The sequence below is a fragment of the Myotis davidii genome, unplaced genomic scaffold (genome assembly GCF_000327345.1).
Source record: "Myotis davidii unplaced genomic scaffold, ASM32734v1 scaffold226, whole genome shotgun sequence".
NCBI classification, from domain to species: Eukaryota; Metazoa; Chordata; class Mammalia; order Chiroptera; family Vespertilionidae; genus Myotis; species Myotis davidii.
In genome coordinates, this window is record NW_006297224.1 from 1,365,200 (window position 1) to 1,372,131 (window position 6,932).

The following is a 6,932-nucleotide window of genomic DNA, read 5'->3' on the forward strand; positions in this document are numbered from 1 at the left end:
TAGAAAAGGAATGGATGGACTATTCTTGGGGGGTAAAGGTGTGTGGGAGATGCGGGAAGAGACTGGACAAAAATCGTGCCCCTATGGATGAGAACAGTGGGTGGGGAGTGAGGGCAGAGGGTGGGGTGGGAACTGGAAGGAGGGGAGTTATGGGGGGAAAAAAAGAGGAACAAATGTAATAATCTGAACAATAAAGATTTAATTATTAAAAAAAGAAAAAAAAAACCCATGCCATTATACACCATTTACTTCTCCGTCCTTCGTCCTTTCTCCTCCCCTCAAGGTCACAAATGATAGATAATAGAAGACTGAAAACGAATCCATCTGTATTCAGTATTTTTCCGAATTAATTTTATTATAGCAATTTTTTCTTCTTTTAGAAATCTAGGTGACAGTTATGGGACTTTGGAATAAAGCATTTACTTTTTTTTGCTTGTATTAACCTTGAAAAGACCCATGGTGTTTTTGTTTGCATAAATATTTGGGCTTCTTTTAACATGAAATTTTTGTCATATAGAATTTAGTTCCCAAACTGCAATGAAAAATATTTTTTCACTTGCAAAAAAGAACAAACATGTTTTAGGTAATTTGAATTGAGAACTACATTGTGGGGTTCCCAGACGACATCCAAGGCTCATCCATTGTCCACAAACTTGGAGAAATACACATCTATCAGATGAGGCATTTCTAGAAATTGTGCTTGGAACATAAAATATCCTGGACATTTATAAATCTGTTATTTTCTCAGTGTCACCAGACTTTATGTCTAAGGAATCTTTCCTCTATCACAAATACACATTGAACTCTTCCCTACAGTTCTTAGGGTATTAGGATATGTTACTTGGGGAAGTAAGTTTCCTGTGTATTCAAATCATTGTCTTTCCCTGTAATATTGTAAAATAGGGGCAGAAATAGAATATTGAGGACTAGCTATAATTATGGAAAATATTAATCATGCTCTTTTAACAGTGACTTTTTTTTCTTATTAAAAAAAAAGCACATTCTAACCTCGCTAGGAGTTGTACGAGGGATCTGGGAGCTCACCTGGAAATGCAGCCCAATCTCCTCATCAGGGAGCTGCCTATTATCATGGAAAGATTAACAACCTTGTTTCTGAAACCAGAGGCACCAGCCCTTTGCAAACGCCAAGTCCCCATTGCCTGTAATTTGTAAGCTTGATACCCATTTTTATTTCTTTTTGCCTGCTTCCCCATGCTTGCATACCCATTTTTATTTTGCATACCCATTCTTATTCCTTCTGCCTACTTCTCCATGTAATCTTTGTCCTTGTACCCCATATAAGCAGCTGGTTTATAGGAAACGGTAGAGCAGATTTTCGTGGGTGACCAGCTGCTCTCCCATACCGCTGGCATTATTGGAATACATACTCATATATGATTCAACCCTGTCTCTGCTTAATTGGCTCAAGTAGTGACAGGCAGCACAGACCCCTTGGTTGTCTGGTTTCAATATCTATCCTGCTTTTGTATTATTTTTGTGTATGTCATATTTCACTCTGTAGAGAGCACCTGGGAAAGGCCCCTGAGCTGATTGCCATCTGAATCCAGCGGTGCCCAGCAGAGCCATGCCCTGGAAACATACCTTGCCAGAGGCAGGTGTGTTGTCAGCCTGACCTTCAGCTCAGGTGCTAGGAGGTGGGTTTCATTATCTAAATCCAGCTAAGCACCAGGAACAAACATGATTATCCGGGCCCACCCAGAAGTGATGATTACAAAAAAGCCACAAGAACGCACATAATCTTAGTCTTGGGCTTTAGTAAAACTTCCTGGTATTTTGCTGTATAAAATAGATGCACTGTATTGGCTCTGGGTCACTGTCTCTCCATCAGAGGACAGCTGTCCCACCCGGTCCCAGCTTTTTTCTTCTATCTCTGTGTCTGTCTCTTTCTTTCATTTTCTCAATCCCCAGCCACCCCTACCCAGGAACTGGACTGCTCTCTAGTCACACTGGTCTTGGAAAAGAGAGAAATATTTATATTACTACAAGTACATTTATCTACATTAAGACCTTCCCATTAGAACAAATCATATTTATGTGTAAAGGCACAGGTACTAAAGTTTGTTTTCTCATGTGTGTGTGCCAAGAGTAATTTTCCTTCTTCTGAGACATACCCAACAAAGGCATCCAAACAAGAACCAGAACCAGAAAGTGTCACAGTGTCTACAAAATTACAAATCCCATACAAATTTAAAAAAGAAGAAGAAGAAAGAAAGCAAGCAGCATTTTCTAAAGTGGGCTCTCTGGACTAGGGTCAGCCCAACAGAGAAGTCAGTTTCTGGTCCAGAAATGGCTACCTCACCTGTTTGATGTTCTGTGTGCCTGACAGACAAGTAGTCTCACAATACGCAAACCATGCTCAAAACGACATCTCGATCTGGTTTGACTAGTTTGAAGTTTTCCTTGGCTTTGCAGTTTATGAAATACTTTGTGTTGTCTCATTGACCTCTCAGAGCAACCCCATGAGATACATGGAAAAGCTAAGGGATTGAAACTACAAAGATGATGAAACTGTTTACATGGCTTCAGTTAGAAGGAGAACTTGAGTCTTCTGATGCCTATTCCATCGTTCTTTCCTCAGTACTGTGCTGCCAGGAGGCTTGGGTTGGAGTTGTCAGTCTATGGTGAGTTCCTTAGAGATCTGGCAGCTCTTTCAAACAGGGCTTCCTGACTTCCCAGGAGTCCCGGGTGAGTCTCCTCTCATCACAGGGGGAGTACTTCTGCCTCAAGCATATGGTGTGAATGAAAAGAACTAGAAGTGAAGCTGGTCAAGAAAATTCATACGGAGATTTAAACTCCTAATCCTGCAGGCACTGAAGAGAAAACACTTGCTTTGTTTGCTTTTTAACTGTCAATAATGAAAAAAGTAAAAACTGGAAGGGAAGGCAAGGGAAGCGATGTGGGTCCCAGGTACTGAGGAGTTGAGAACCCTGAAAAGAACTTCTTGTCATATTTTCATTCCACTCATTTGTCTAAGGCTAGGCTTTGTGCTAAGCTCTTACCCTGAAAACAAAATTCTTAATTGTTCTCACATGATTATATGTCCCAGCTGGTAAATTTCACTCAAGCACTGGGACCAGTGGTTCTCAACCTTGTACAGTAGAATCACCTGGGAATCTTGTTATGGGGTGAGGCCACAACATTAGTAACAAAGAAACAGAATTTCTGGAGGATGAGGCTCAGAAATCAGGATTTTAAAAAGATTCCCAGGTGATTCTAATGTGCAGCCAAGGTTGAGAACCACTGAGAGGGACTCTGACCCTCAAGTGTTGGGAGAGTTGAGATATGACAAGTATGCTTTAAAGGAGAAGTGTTTATGCCGGTTGCCCCACTTAGCCCAGTAGCCATCAAAGACTCTGGTTAGTCAAGATTCAACAGAGTGACAGGAGTTAGATGCCTTTCAGGGCTATTTTAATAAACCTATGCTATTTTTGTTAGCTTTCCGATACAGAATCATGGTAGACACACCAGATTCTCATCACTGGGCACATGAAGACACACTGAGGGGTTCTAACTCCCCATTTTACTAGTAGAGCTGCCCAGACCTCTACATTTTGATAAGTTTTTATTCCTTTAATTATAAAAGTAGGACACACCTTTTGCAAAATTCAAATGCCAAATAAATGTGTAAAGAAAAATATACATTTTCTTAGGAGGAAAACAGTGTAAATAGCTTGGTGCATATCCCCCCATTAAAATTTGTTAATGTTAAGTGCGTGCATATGGGTGCAAACACGTTGTTTATGTAGTCTTACAACATATTCTGCTGTTTCTTTTTTCATCAGTTTATTTAACATCTTTCCATGTTAGACATATAAATTTTACAAAAGCTCTAAGAATATGTTAAAAAATGTATGGAATTATGAAGCACAGAAACCATGGTAAGGTCGTGCTGAGCTGAATGGGAGCAAAAGACCTGGGGATATGGGTGCATTAGAAAAGTGCGAACGAGAAAGGAGGAAAAAGCCCTCAGAAGAACATGGGCTAATGTAGTTTCCAGTTTGATGTACTCAATCCAATGAAAGCCATACACTATTATTCTCAAAACATTGACCGGGTATTATTTTTGGTGGTACAATGGAAAGAGGCAGGTCTGGGCCTATGTTCCAGTCTAAATGTGTACTTTACCATGTACTTCACTGTGTACCACATGCGTACTTCACTAAACTCCCTGAGCTTTCCTTTCCTTACTAAAAATGACTAGATTAGACTCGGTGGTATCTTCAGTTCTTTCCATGTCTGCTTCAATTTCCTGGAAAACAACCTCAAGAATGTTGTTAGGCAAAGTAGTCTTTGTCCCAGCGTATTCTTGGTTGTTCTTGTCATTGCTCAATGGCAGTTCACTAGGCTGATTACACAGGTCACATTACCCTACCATTTTACCTTATAATACTGCCCTTCTGTTTTCCAGGTTATAGAGAGTTTTCACAGACCTTATCACATCTGATTTTCAGTTTTTCAGTGATGTAGATTGAGCAGCTATTACTTTAATCCCCATTTTATAGATTAGGGATTAAGTTCAGTGTGAACTTGCACAAATGTGATTCCTACCTACATCGTCTGTAGCATTGATGGCTGAGTAGACATACATGATTTGAATAGAGTCACCACCTTGCTCTTATTTGAGAGTTTTATGTGTGGCATGTTTGTAATAATAAGGAATGAATATTAGTTGGTATTTGTAATACAGGAAAAAGGTGGTTTAAATTCACCAAGGAGATTTTTTACCACAGATGAACATAAAGGTATCTTCTGGAACATCACTAGATAAAAATATTTTTGATCCAGTGGAACTGTTAGGGGCAGAAATAGAATATTGGGGACCAGCTACAATTATAAGAAATATTAATCATGCTCTGTTAACCATGATGGTTCTGTTGTGATTAGAGAAAGCATATTCTAACCTGGCTGGGAGTTGTATGCCCTGGGACATGGGAGCTAACATCGGAATGCAGTCTGTCCTCCTTTCCCAAGAACTGCCTATCATTGAGGAAAAATTTACACCTCATGGCTGAAAAAATCTAGTCCCGGAGGCACCTGCCCTTTGCAACCTCCAGCCTCTATTGCCTGTAGCCATTATCCCCTGCCTACTTCCCCGTGCCCGTAATTCCTACTTTCCCACATAATCTTTGCCCTCTACCCAGTATAAGCAACTGGCTTATGGGGAGGGGCAGAGCAGATTTTCCTGGGTGACTTGCTGCTCTCCCATACTGCCGGCATTATTGGAATGAGCACTTATATATGATTCAACCCTGTCTCTGCTTAATTGGCTCAAGTAGTGACATGCAGCACAGACCTCTTGGTTGTCCAGTTAGAGAACTTTGAGATTTTTTGTTTTTAAATACATATTTTTATTGATGTTTTACAGAGAGGAAAGGAGAGGGAGAGAGAGTTGGAAACATCGTTGAGAGAGAAACATCCATCAGCTGCCTCCGGCACGCCCCCCATTGGGCATGTGCCTGCAACCAAGGTATATGCCCTTGACTTGAATCGAACCTGGGATCCTTCAATTAGCAGGCCGATGCTCTATCCACTGAGACAAACTGGTTAGGGCTATAGCCACTTTCTTTTTGTTTTGGCTACAAGGAAGTTCAGAACTCAATTTATAACGTGCCATAATTCTGGTGGTATTTCTCCCTTACTTTATGCATCCTTGACTATTGCATTAATACTAATTACTAAAATGAGCACACGCATACACGTTCTACAATCTTCAAGTCCATTTTGCAAGAGATCGGGCTTCAACCATCCTAGAATGTGCTTCCACTGCCCTGTCTTTCTGTCAAACCTAGTTATCCTTCAAGCTCAAGGGTTAGCTCCTCTGTCAATTAATTCCTCAGCATCTTCTGCAGACATAGGTGCTCCTAATCTCTCTCACTGCAACCTTTAAGATCTTCATTATAGCAAGCATCCTACTTCTGTATAACCTCAACTACAAGCTTAAGGGTAAAATGAAATCCATCTTCTCACATGAGTATTCCCTGACAGCATGGACTGTGATCCAAAAGTTAAAAATAGTTTGAAATCTTAGCAAAATTTTATTTTTTAATTTCTATGTACTTTGTTGCCAGAACTTTCTCTTTTATTAAAACTCAATGTTTTATTTATTTTTTTAAAATTCGAAGCAATTACAAACTTACAGAAGCGATGCACAGAACAAAGACCTTTCCTTTGAACCATTTGAGGGTAAGTTGCTGCTCTGATGCTCCATTATCTTGGAATACTTTAATATGTATTCCCATCATTCTTTGATCACCTTCTTGTTTCCAGGCATAAGAATTTCTGGGTTCATGTTATTCTTTGTCTGCCCAGTCCTGGGATCAACCCTTTCTCTAAGGAGCCCTGGTTCTTAGTGGAGAATAGTTTTTGGAAGCCAAACTCAGGGCCCTTTGTGTTCTCCTTGTTGTTAGGGTCTCGCTGTTCCCTGGCCCTCCCAGTGGAAAGTGCTGGAATTATTTATAGCTATATCTATTTTTATCAGTTTATATGCAGAAAACCATGAATTTACACTGACATCACCAATTGCCACCTAACACCATGAGTTCATTCTAGTTTTCTAGTTCGTTTCTAGTTTTCTCCCTCTCCGTGTTTGCAACAACCTTCCCAGACCGTGAGAAAACTATTATCTAGAATATATTTACATATTTAATGAACCCGCTGTGTATATAACACATCTTCTAGTTTTGATGGCATCTCCTTCCGCCTTGATTCCCCCTTTCTCCTCTTTGGCTGCTGATACTCAATTTTTTCTGCACCCAGATTTCAATATGCAGGGAGGTTGCCACATGCATAAGACAAGTCTCATACACCAGCTGGGGGTCCTGCAGTTGAATGCGGTTCTGACACTGCCCGTCTGGAGGCAGCATCAGATCCCAGTTTAAGGGCTCAGGCCACAAGAAAGGCTGCCTTTCCCT